Below are 13,206 nucleotides of genomic sequence, written 5' to 3' on the forward strand. Positions count from 1 at the left end.
CCCCCCCCCCCCCCCCCCAATTCCTACATTGTGGCTCATGCCTTCATTAAACTATGTGGCTCTTCCTCCACCCCTATGTCTGCTTTATCATCTGAGACATTTTCCACCAGCGACAACTCTTTTGTTAGGAAGGATACGTAGAAAAGGCAATGTTAATATATCAAGTTGCTACAAGTTTTAGATAAAAGGGTTAATCGGTTTGTAGTAAGTTTTTTTTAACGATCTATTCGCCCATAAGAAATCTGTTAGCATTCTATTTCTTAATCGAATGATATCCTTATTCTAATGCTAAGATATTTACAAAGTTTGGTATGATTTTGAGTACACTATAAATAAATAAATAAAGAATGGATAGTTTAGGTATTTCTTTTTCTAGGAAAGTGAACATAATTTTGATTATTTGAAAGACAGAAATTACGACAGTTAAAGGGGAAGTTGGACTGTTGGAGTAGTTTTAGTTGGGGATATAAAAAATTGTCACCTATTTCCTGTAGCTGATGTTTGTATTGCTAGCATAAGATGATGGCTCAAGAGCATTAGCATGGTTAGTTGGATTTTGATCGAAAAGGTGTTATTACTGATGCAATTCGTCATTCTATGAGATGAAGTTGGTTTAAGGCTCACTAATGTCTACCCACACATGGTGAAACACCCCTTGAGTGGACAAGAAAGGAAGGATTTTCTGGTACAAACTTCTATTTCAGACCCAGGAGTCGACTTCCAATCAATGTTGTCAAACGGGCCAGAAACATGAAGAACAGGCCAGAGTGTTTCGCGTCGCTTAGACAACGCTTCAGCTCAGATTGGTGCTGAGATATGCGAAGTGGGCATCACTGGCTGTCTAATGTTTATTTTATGGGAAATAGGCCTAATTGACGGGTGTTTTCAAAAAATTTAGCATTTCAAGTTCCTTGTTGTAAATCCGATATTGGAGTAGGCTTCTTTGATAACATGGAACTGCACGTAGTGATGATTAGTTTATTAGTATCCCAGTGCCCATTATAACCCCCTGAGGTTGGAGGAAGGATAAATGGATCCAATGGAGTTAAATTGGCACTAGAGATGTTGGATGGTGAGGGAGTACGAACTGGAAAATCTTGAAACTGGGGATGAAATTCGTAGTTTCAACATGAAGAGGATGCATCAAGTACCAAGAATATCGTCCTGATTTTTCCCTACTCCAGGTATGTTAAGGCCATCCCTTCTTTCTTATTGGCATGATCCAAGTTACACAGAAGAAACGAGCAAACACACAGTTTTCATAAACGACTCTATTCATAGAAATACTAGGGGTCTCTGTGTTCATGATTCCCTATGTGACATATTATTATATCTTCTGTACATGGGTCTCAGAATAATACGCAGTTGAAAAAGTTTATCCGAAAGGAATATTGAGATTATTATATATTTTTCATGCATTTCATTCATTTATACATGTGCATTGACCCATGTCCAAACGGCGTTATATACGCGTATATATATGTATATATATGTATATGGGCTATGGGAAAGGTTATGGCGTTATATACGCACCGCCACCTGATCAGCGGGTATACGTTGATGATTAGCTCACAGTGGCCGAGATGATGTGATGGGATGCCCTCAGAGGCTTGATGATACTATGTACGTACAGACCTATGCATTACATGACATTTATATGCATGACATTATAAATATTTCATAATTTACAGAGCTATCCGGATTTACAGGTTGAGTCATTTACTCCATGTTTCTTCCATGTCCTTTATATACTTACTTACATGCCTTACATACTCAGTACATTATTCGTACTGACGTCTTTTTGTTAGGGGCGCTGTATTCATGCCTGCAGGTATACACAATCAGTTTGACGAGCCCTCATAATAGACGAGGTCAGCATTCAGCGAAGGATCTGTAAGACTCCACCTCATTCGGAGTGCAACCGAGTTTTATGAGTCATCGTGTCAGAATTTTGCCACACTTATGGGTAGGCCGGTACCCTGTCCCATTTGATGTCAAATAATCTTAGAGGCTTTGTAGACAGAGGTTCATTTTATGCAGTATGTCAGAGGCCTTGACGGCCCATATGTACTCATGCTTTAAGAACGATGGTTCATTAATATAACAGTTGCCCACTTATAGTTATACATTACGAGTTGTGGCCATGATAGTTACAAGAAAAAAAAAAGAGTTACAGAGTGGTTCGCTCGGTCCAATACGGCACCGGGTGCCAGCCACGCCTCCCCAGGTTTGGGGCGTGACAACAACCTTCCTACACCCTTTTATAACACATGCATGCAAAAATAAACATTTCCTATACCCAAGAATTGTCTTGCTAATTACCCATTTCTAGTTAAATTTTTTAAATTAAGAGTTAGGGTGTAGAATCTTACCTCTAGGATGAAGACCTAGTGTGCTTTCCTTGATAATCTTTAAAGTCTTAAGCATAAATTGAAGGATAATTTGATGAAGATCACTCTCCCACTCTAGGGCACACTCTTACTCTAAAAGTATCAGATTTTGCTCAGAAATGGTCCATTGCTTCTATTATAACGAAGTTGGGTCGGGTTATAAAACCCAAAAATGAGGCTCCAGAACAGGATCTACGGTCGCATATGCGACCGCATAAGGCTTCAGCGATCCGCAAAATGGGCCGCATAATGATCCTCCGGAACTAGCATTTTCTGCTTTACTCTGTGACCAGTCTGCGGCCGCATATTGCGTCGCTGAACCTCCCTCCGAAAAATTTTCAAGCATAAAATTGTGATCGGTGTGCGGCCTGCAAATCGTTGTGCGGCCACATAATGGACCGCGAATTGGTCCACAATTTCGCTCAAGTTTCTGCTTCACTCTGCGGCCATTCTACGGCCCGCATGGTGATTCTGAGACCTCATAGTGGGCAGCAGAAATGTCTTTTTCTGCCAACATTTTCCTTTAAATCCCTAGCGTGCTGTTCCACCCCAAAAATCTTGTACCGCATAAGTCTTTTTCTACAATCTTTAACACATAAGTCTACCTCGGCACCACGAAATCCCAGGTTTTAGGTAGAACTTTATGGGACCTTAGAGGAAAGGCCCCAGTAGAGCTCGGAGTTGACTGCGGAGTGAGGTAAGTGTTGGGTTTAACCTTGATTTGAGGGAATTAGGAACCCTTGAATTATGTGATATGTGAAATTCATGTGTGCTGCGTATATGCGAGGTGACGAGTGCTTATACGCCGCCGAAATACTTGTTTCCCTGATTTTCCGCATTTCATTAGTTATGACCTTCCATGCTTTAACTGTTACGTGCTTTAATTTCTTCCCATTCCTTTATTTGCTACTTTTCACTTATTATTCTGGAGTAAAGATTTTTAGATTTTTTCATGATTTCATGATTTACTGCTATTGGCCTTAAATGAGTTACTTCTACTCTTAGTCATCATTTATTAAATTGTCTTGCTATTTAATATTCATTATAGTGGATTCTTAACTTGAGACGAGATTTCCTTTCTGTTTCCGCTTCATATTCATTGCTCGTACAGGGTTCTTGTGATTTAAGTTGTTAAATTAAATGCACTTATTGATTTATTCATACTATACAGCCGGATCGGTTTGCGCGCGACAATAGGTGGAATAAGGGTGGTTTGATTTGGCAAAATAGTAGTGACTTTATACTAATATGGCGGGATCGGGTTATGCATCGCAATATGAAAAATAAGGGTGGATTGATGTAGTGAAATAAGGTGAATTATGATAATGATTATGATTATATGGTGGGATCAGGTTGCGCGCTGCAAAATATATTTATTTATATATTATTGTTGATATTATTACGATGGGATAAGGGAGGATTGTGTTGTACGCTGGGATCAGGTTGCGCGCCACAATTGTCTAGGTGCTCCTATTTCCTTATTGTGTTGTGTTGGTTTCAGTATTTTCATACGCGACCCTAAGGATTGGTATTCCTGGCATTTATTGGTTTTCCTTCGGAGGTTGAGTTATTTTAATGTATTTAATGCTTTAATTCGTTCCTGCATTTTCTTTTCCTCCATTATTTTATACTGTGTACAGGTTATTGTAAGTGACTGCCTTAGCCTCGTCACTACTTCATCGTGGTTAGGCTCGGGACTTACAGAGTACATGGGGTCGGCTGTACTCACACTACACTCTGCACCTCTTGTGCAGATTTTGGAGTCGGTCCCAGCGGTGGTTCATAGATTGCTCGGGTTGGTGATTGAGTGGATACTTGAGGTACAACTGCTCCGTATCCGCAACCCCTAAAGTCCCCTTCTATTACTTTTAGCTATGTACTTTCTTTCAGACAACTTTATATTTTTATTCAGACCTTTACGTGTACTATTCTAAAAGCTCGTGCACTTGTGACACAAGGTCTAGGGTGGTATTAGATGTTTCAGTTGTTATGGCTTCCGCACTTTACCTTAGATTTATTGTAGTTATTTAAGCTTCTTTATTATCATTTAATTTGAACTGTTAACAACAGATAAATTATTATAATGTTAGCTTGCCTAGAAAATATAATGTTAGGCGCCATCACGGTCCCGCATGTCGGATTTCCGGATCGTGACAGATGTTTATAACAGGTACAACATAAATCTTTTAATAGAAGAAGATACGGTATCCCAACCAAAAGTATAGGAAAGGTTCAGATCTAGACGATTAGAACCATAATGAAGGACCGGAAAAAATAGGTACGAACCTTACATAGGACAAACAGGGCGAGATCTTATGCCAAAACCAGAACATGCACGATTTGATCGAAGATAATGGCAGAAGAAAGTAGGTTCATCTTTTCTATTTGGAAAGGAATGAGATATGACAAGAAAGAACGACCACGATCAAACATAGGTGATTACAACTTCAACTATAAGTACTTCCGAGTTAGTAGCATTGTTAAGAAGCATGTGGTAAGGTACGGTGGCCCAAAGAAATGAGATCACATCCTAGTAAAAGAATCCATGAATTTTGGTATGAATTTCATATTAATTACGGACACAGAATGGCAGATTGCGGACTCTTACAAGCGGAGGTTGATTATTTATTGAAAAAGAGTTATCTGAGTGATCTTTTTAGTGAGAAAGGTAAGCAGTCTTATATGAAGAACAAGGAAGAGGCACCGAAGCTCCCATCACCATAGAGGACGGTGAATGTAATAACCTAGGGTGAGGAGGTTAATGGAGTAACATGTACAACAACAAAAAGAACAGCTAAAATATATGTGACTTAGAGGAAGTGAATTCGGAAAGTCTTAGAGGGAGAGAGCATAACATTCGACGATGAGGATGTAGATGGCTTGTTCATCCCTCACAACGATGCACTAATATTTCTTTATTTGTTCATGAGACTAATGTCAAACGAGTTGATTGATTCAGGTAGCTCAGTGAATATTATATTACTACGAGTTGTCAACAAATACAAAAAATTGTTAATACCCAAGGCTCTTCTTTATTTGGGTTTGCCAATTCAAGTGACATAACAAAGAGAGAAATTACGTTGGGATAAATTTAAGCCCGAAATTAAAAGGTACGTTAATTGAATTTTTACGCACTATTGCTGATTATTTTCCTTGGTTGTATTCAGACATGACAGATATCATATAGGAGGCGATTAATCGTAAGCTAAACGAAGTTCCATTACACCCACCAGTGAAACAAAAGAAGAGAAAGCAAGGAGCTTTCAAAAGTCAGGTAATTCAAGAAGAGGCAAGTAAACTCTTGAAAATTGGTTCAATTCGTGAGGTAAAATACCCCCGTTAGTTAGCAAATACTGTTGTTATACCTAAGTAAAATGGTGAATGGCGAGTATGTGTAGATTATACTGATTAAAATAAGGCATATGCCCTAAAGATTCATATCCTTTACCACATATTGATCAACTAATTGATTCTATAGTTGGACATGAGCTTTTAAGTTTTTAGATGTTTATTCTAGATATAATCAAATTAAAATGGATCCCAAGGATGAGAAAAAACCTCTTTTATTATAGACATGGGGACTTATTTTTATAAAGTCATGCCTTTGATTTAAAGAATGCTGGAGCCAAGTATCACTGTGCACACGAAGAAAAACCAAATCAAGAAAAGGTGTGCGGTCTCCTATTTATTATTGTGACAACCCAATAGGTTGTTTGAGTACTAGCCTTATTTTAGGATCCGAGACCTCCCATAGCTTAATTTAATATTTCTTGATTTGGTTTTTCTTCGTGTGCACAGTGCTTCGCGATCGGAAGTCTCTCTTGCTATCGCGAAGGGAAAATTTGGGATAGGGGATAGTTACTCTTCGCGAACACAAGAGGTATGACGTGAATACGAAGCATTTGGGGGGGGGGGGGGGGTTAACCTTCACGAACGCATCTCAGCCCTTGCGAACGCAATGCTTTGGGGAGGTCTGGGAAAGCAGGGGTTGGTCTTCATCGCGAACGTGTACAATAGGACGCGAATGCTAAGGCAAAATGGGAAATAAGCTTTCGCGAACGCGGTGGAGGCTTCACGAAAGCGATGGCCAAAAGGCATGTGTTTTTTGCAAACGCGTCAGGTGCTTCAGCATGCAAAGAACACCTGACGCACAACTATTTAAAAGTTAAAAATTAGGATTTTGTCACTTTTCACCATTTTTGAAAGCTAGAGCTCGGCCTAGTGGGAATTTTGAGGTGATTTTCATCCCAACTTCATTTGTTAGGGTGATGCTGTGCCTTTTCATTATCATATCATTATCATATGGTGAGGTTGAGAATAAAAACATGAAGGATGATGCTGTGCCATCGCATTTGTGATAATACATGATGAGGATGAGAGTAAAAGCATGAAGGGTGATGTCGTGCCATTGATGACTTTAATTTTTTTTAATCAATCCACTAGGCAGTGCCTAGGGCTAGTTTTCATATATATAAAACTCAAAAACAAAGCATAATGTCAGGAGGTCTCGCAAAATGAAAGAAATAAACTATGACGCGTACATACAACCTATTACCAATATTGAACAGTGAGCTCAATATTGATATCACAATTCTTCTAATGTAAGCACTAAAATAGTAGGCTAGTCCATGCAGCATATGTTCACTTTGATGCATTTTCAAGTTCCACATTTTTCGCAGATAACCTTTCAAACATGTAGTCACTTTACTCTCATTTTTGCTCGCACTTGTCCTGATTCCTGCCCAGCTCCTTGTATGAACTCCTTCCTCCTGTGTCCATCTCCTTCGTTGTGTTGATATGAGAGCCCAATTAAATCCAAAATTTTCCGCTAGATGCAACCAATGTTGACATATATGATGCCATCGCCAGTCCTGCTGCATTGTAGTTTGGAGCACAGTTTCGTGATTGTGCCTTGTATTTCCAGCTGAGTTCCTTGCATTGCCTGACCCCTGGGTTGTTGTATTTGATATCTGCACTAGGGAGCTGGTCCACTCCACGTCAGAAGTACCCAGTACTCTACACCAAACCATGTTTCTTGTGTCTTGAAAAACTGCCTCCTCCAGCATGTTGTTGTTGCCTTCCCTTTTGTGTATCGTCTAAAGGATTAGTGTATAGACCTTTGTACGGAAGGAAGGCTCAGAACTGCTGTAATCCTGCAACAATGACATTTCCATCCAAGAGATTATCGTTTTGCCCATCGAATAGCTGAGACTCCACTTTTGCATATTGGTCCTGCTCATGGCTATCATGCTTGTGCATGCCTCTTTTCCTTCTTCAAGGGAATGAGCACTTAGTGCCAATACCACCTATTGAATTCATAGTAAAAGGCAAGGCATGATTACACTAACATTTCCTGCAAAAAAGAAAACAAGCTTAGTGAAAATACTTGTCAAATCATCTCCCGCACAAGGATTTGATGATATTGACAATTCATGCTGCCCAGATCCCTCACTAAACCCCTTGTCCTATTCCTTGCCTCCACATCTCCTCTTTTCCATCTATCTGTTATGCACCCCTTATAATTGCCCATAGTCTCCTGATTTGTCGCGCAGCGAACTCAACCTTTGGAAGAGTGGGCACTAATACTTTTATCCAATAGTGGTATCGGGGTCAATTTCCACAGGGAGCTAGAAAGGGAGTTGGATATTTGCTTAGCTTAGAAATGCGTGTTTGCTTCTAATTGATCTTCTATTATTTTTGGGTTTTTATGATTATCAACTATAATTTAACAACTACTAATTATAACTAAATTAGGCTAAGATATTAATTCTAGGTTGTATGCAAGATAGAGAAAGGCACTAGGGTCGTGGCATTTACCTAGGTGGTCAACTAACGGGTAGAGATTCCTAATACAAGAATGGTGATTATGGGGCTTATGCTATAACCGTTGCACGATTGCACTCATTCTCACACCTCTCGGTAGAAAGAGTGATTTTGCCCAATTGACTGGGTAGGCTAACAAGCCAAGCAACTTATGGTTCAAGTTGGGCAATTACTCTCTCGAGGTTTTACCCGTTAATTGGGACTACCATTCTTATGGGTCCATCCCAATTCCTTGTTGGGTTAATTTTGGAGTCATAGACACTCTTTCTCAAGAAGAATCAAGACTCACTAAGCTAGACTTAGTGTTTGCAACCACCAAATCCTAGTTAAAACATAAAATTAACCCAAATATCAAACACCCAACATCATTCAAGCATTAAACAATCACACCCATTAATTACCCACACTAGGGTTGAGCCACAACCCTAGCTAATGGGTTTAGCTAGCCATAATAGCAACAGAAATTGAAGAAATAGTAGATAAAATCAACATATTAATTAGCTAAAATGTTAATCTACAAGAATCCACGATAAAACAAGATGAAAATGCCCAAAATGGGCTAAAACTTGCGTCTCATGAGTGCTACTGCTATCTGATATCTAAAACATAACCTAGAAATAATAAAATATTCTATTTATACTGTGCCAGAAAAACTGGACAAAAATACCCCTGCGGGGCTGGCGCGGACCGCGCAGAAATGCAGCGCGGCCGCTTAGGGGTCTTGGCCTTCGATCATTCACTACTGAAGCTGGGGACGCGGACCGCACAAAAGAGGTAGCACGGCCGCGCAGGCTAATGGGTGCGGACCGCACAACAATGAAGCGAGACCGCGTGGACACCAGCGCTGGCCGCGTAGAAAAGAGCGCTGACCGCGCATGGAAACCCCTGAAATGGGTGCTCTCTGAATCTCCTAGCGCGGCCGCACAGCAAATCAGTGCGGTCCGCGCTAGGTCCTTTTGTCCCTACTTCAATGATTTTTGACACTTGAGCAGGTTTCACTCCGTTTCGAGCTGATTTTTGACTTTCGTCATCTTGTCGCTCAAACCTGCAATCAAGCGCACTTTGTAAGAATTCTGGGTCTATTTTATGACAATTCACACATAAAACATAGGCAAGTATGGGCATAAAACGTGTTAAAATCACAGTTATCAACTCCCCCAAACTTAAGCCTTTGCTTGTCCTCAAGCAAATAAAAGAAGACCCACCCCTAAAAAGGAAACATCCAAGTAATTCCAGCTTATCCTAAGGAAGCCTCATCACGGATCAATTAGGACTAACAATTGCCCTCAATACGAATGCATCATTAACACCTTTTTAGTCTTTTAAGAACTATGGATCGAATGTGACACGAGAGCATCAAGGGTTGACTCATTTCATCAAGGCGCTTTTCTCAAATACCTTGGTCTTTGTGGAACCCAAACTCACGCATCCTCAACTCTCCCTAAGCGAACCTCACTTTTTAGAGTAATGACACACAACCCGAGGTTGATGGATTTTTGTTTTCACTCATTTCTCTCACAAAGAAGGTCATAAGTCCAGCTTTAGGTGCCATATGCTTGCCCCTTATGTAAGTATCCACTAATGTAGGCTTCCCTCAACTCAAGATCATATAGGGCTTTTGAGGAGTCATTGTGAAGGCTTTTGGGTGAAGGTGGGACATGATTTTGTTCATTTAGGTTCAATCTTCCCTTTAGCACTTCTTTTGATTCATTATGGCATACTTTTTGACTCATTTGAGTATTTCACTTCTTTCAATTCTTTCAAGGGGTTAGAGAGACACATTGTCACTCTTTCTTGTGCAATTCAAACCTTTTCCTTTTTCTACTTTTACACAACCTTTTTCACTTTGTTTTCTTTGAATCCCCTTTTTCGGTTCTTATTCACTTTTGTATTTTTTTTCTCTTTTTCATTACCTCCCTTTTCTTTTGCTTTTGTGCCTCTTTACCGCATTGAAGCCTTTCTTGTCTCAACCCCCCAAACTTAGGTATTTGCCATTGCTCAAGGGAAGATTTGGGTGCCAAGAGAGGGTCTCGTTGAGAATGGGTATAGGCTTGTAGCTTTGGTTCATGAAAGAAGAAGGTTAAGGCTCAAAAGGGGTGAACTAGGGATCATTTCATTGGTAGGTTATAGAAATTGTTCAAATTTGGAAGTTCGGACCAAGGAGGGCCTATATTCACTTCTCAAGTCAAGTTTCACCTATGATTTCGCCTCAACGAACATTCAGGGCAAGTTCTAGACCATCGGCTTGGAGCTTAGACTCACAATTCAAATTCTCACCACACACACTCAGGGATTGCTAAAGACATCGAGTTGAGGGCCCACAACGACCTTAGTTCCAATTCAAGCGCACAATGGCCCCACACGACCATATGATGATTGTTTGGTCAACACAAGAGTCTCAAGGCCACAATTTTCACCATCCTAAACACAACATTATGTCTTTGACCATGGGATCAAAGGCAAATGTGTTAGGCCCAAGTGAAGCTTGCCTGAGGTCCTCTTAACTACAAAATATTGAAAATCAAAAGAAGAAAAATCAAAAACGGACTCAAACCCTTAAGAAGGTTGTCACGCCATCTATCATTGGGAAGAGCCACCCGGTTCGCACAACAGACTACCCTTGGAAAGAACCGTGGCATTAAGAAAACCAAGGGCTTATTGAAAACACTAAAACCGAAACAAAAGGCTACGAGCCTCACTACTAGGCTGAAAACGAAAAATTTAAACGAAAATAGAGAAACCGAATGAATATGTACAATGGGGAGTAGAATATACAACGGGGTGAATATATACATAAAAGTCTAAAAGTAGCCAAAGTTAAAAGTTATATACAGGCCAACTATTTAAAAATCAAAGACAATCCAAAACATAGACTAGAAATGAAATAAATATATACAGTCATCCAATATATCAGAATCAAAATGGTAAGGCGCACCCCCACGAATAAAAGCTGGCATTGTCCCCAATGCCAACTACTAAGATAAGCTCAAAAAATAGAGTAAAAGGATATAGAGAGGCCCCTCAAGCCTAGTCCACATGCGTGGGGTCTCCTGTCGTCCCTGGATCCTCTGTAGTAGCCGGGACCTCAGACTGGTCTACGACCTGCTGCTGTTGTGCTGCTGGGACATGAGCTAGATCAAGGACTACCGGTGGAACACTGGATGTACCCTCATGAACCTGGGCCACCTCTATCACAACTCTCTAGTGCTAGGGAGTTTCCTCTTCTTCCTCGGCCTGGGAGTCTCCTCCTGCTGCGGCTGAACTGCTGCTGGATCTACAGTTGGCTCCTCGAAAAGTAAGTCAAGTGGCATCTGATCCGCCAAAAGCTTATCCACATCCTCCCTCAACTTCATCACTGACTCCTTGGAGGCCTTTTGCTTCCTCAATTTCCTGTGCTCCCTAGCTAGTTTACCTAATGTTGTGTTGTGTGCTCCAACTGCCTTAGCCAAGGCATTTTGTGTCTCCATCATCTTTTCCTGGTTGGCCAGGATCTTCTTCAGTGTCTCCTCAATAGAAGGAGGGATCTCAACTGTGGAGGGGGCTGACTGTGCCTGAACTACTGTGGCCAAGTTTGACAACTTGGATGTCGCAGCTGACATCTAGTTGTTTAAACTGGCTAGAGACTGAGCAAGCTGGTGGGCAGTGAACCTGTGGGTCTTCGATGAAGGGACATCCGGGTCTGCTGCAGTAGATGGACCAGCAATAGAAGAAGGGCCCTGAGGCAATGTCTCACTGGTAGCAGGGATGGTGGAAGGCTCAGTGGACTGCTCAATAACCGCTGGCTCCTCAGACTGGCCAGGTGCGGTGGAAGTGGATGCTTGAGGCTTTTTGGACCTCTTTGGGTTGTTGGGACCCAACTGACTGTACCATGAGTAGGGGGCCACTGGATCTACCTGGACATCAAATCTCTTCTTCTTTACCTTCAATTCTCTGAAGTACAGGGAAAGAGTGTTTGGGAAAGGGTATTTTGTGTTGGTCTCCTGCCCTACCGTAGAAATCACTCTTGACATGATGTTGCCCACATTCAGAGGAAAACCAGCCATAATAGAAGCCACTAACACTGCACGAGGAATAGGAACTGTGTGATCATGAGTGGAGGGGTCAAGCCTACTACACACGAAGGTCAACCACCCCTTTGCTTCAAAACTTAACGTGTTTCTCAGAATCTTCTCTCCTGCTTTCAACCAAACTGGGATAGTGCCCAGGGCTGCCAAGTGCTGGGCCAACCACGGGCGAACCACTTCTTTCATTGCCATCTTTTCTAAGTATTGGGTTTCGTCCTCTTCGCTGAACCCCAAAAATTCGTTCAGAGACTTCCCATCAAACATCACCACTTTGTCCCTCACTTGTGTCACCTTTGAATCTTTCACTACATGATAAACATTACAGTAAAATTCTTTCACCATATGTTCATTTGCGACTATGCAACGTTCCTTGAAGAACCCCCAACCCTCTCTAGTACGGAATTGTGCTTGCACATGTGGGTTTAGAGGAAGAAGATCAGAATCAATAAATTACCTCTCCGGAATCAATTTTCTTTTGGGCCACCACTCTCCAAATCTGTGGAAGGCTATTTCACTTACAAATCTATCAGCCCATGCTTCCGGTTTCCTTGTTCTCTCAACACCACAAACTTGGGGCTCACCCCCCTCGCCGTATCCTACACTCTCCCCAGATAATGAAGCTGTGGGGGAGGTGGAGTATTGTGCCTCACTTCTATCTTCGGACTCATCAGACGAGTCCAAAACTACATTCACCGGTTTTTTGAGGCTTTTATCAGCTGGTCCCTTGGAGGTAGGTGAAGCTGAGGGAGAGTCATGCAATTGGAGCGAGAGAGACATGTGAGTTGGAGCAGATTCAGAAGTAATACTCCGGGATGGGGCATACTCACTCCCCGAAGAATGGGAGGCAGCTCTATCAGCTTCCCGTATTATCTTGCGGGTCTTTTTTATATTCTCCCGAGTCTGGGGAGTGAGTTTAACAACCCGCTTCC

Source organism: Nicotiana attenuata, unplaced genomic scaffold (assembly GCF_001879085.1).
Source record: "Nicotiana attenuata strain UT unplaced genomic scaffold, NIATTr2, whole genome shotgun sequence".
Lineage (NCBI taxonomy): Eukaryota > Viridiplantae > Streptophyta > Magnoliopsida > Solanales > Solanaceae > Nicotiana > Nicotiana attenuata.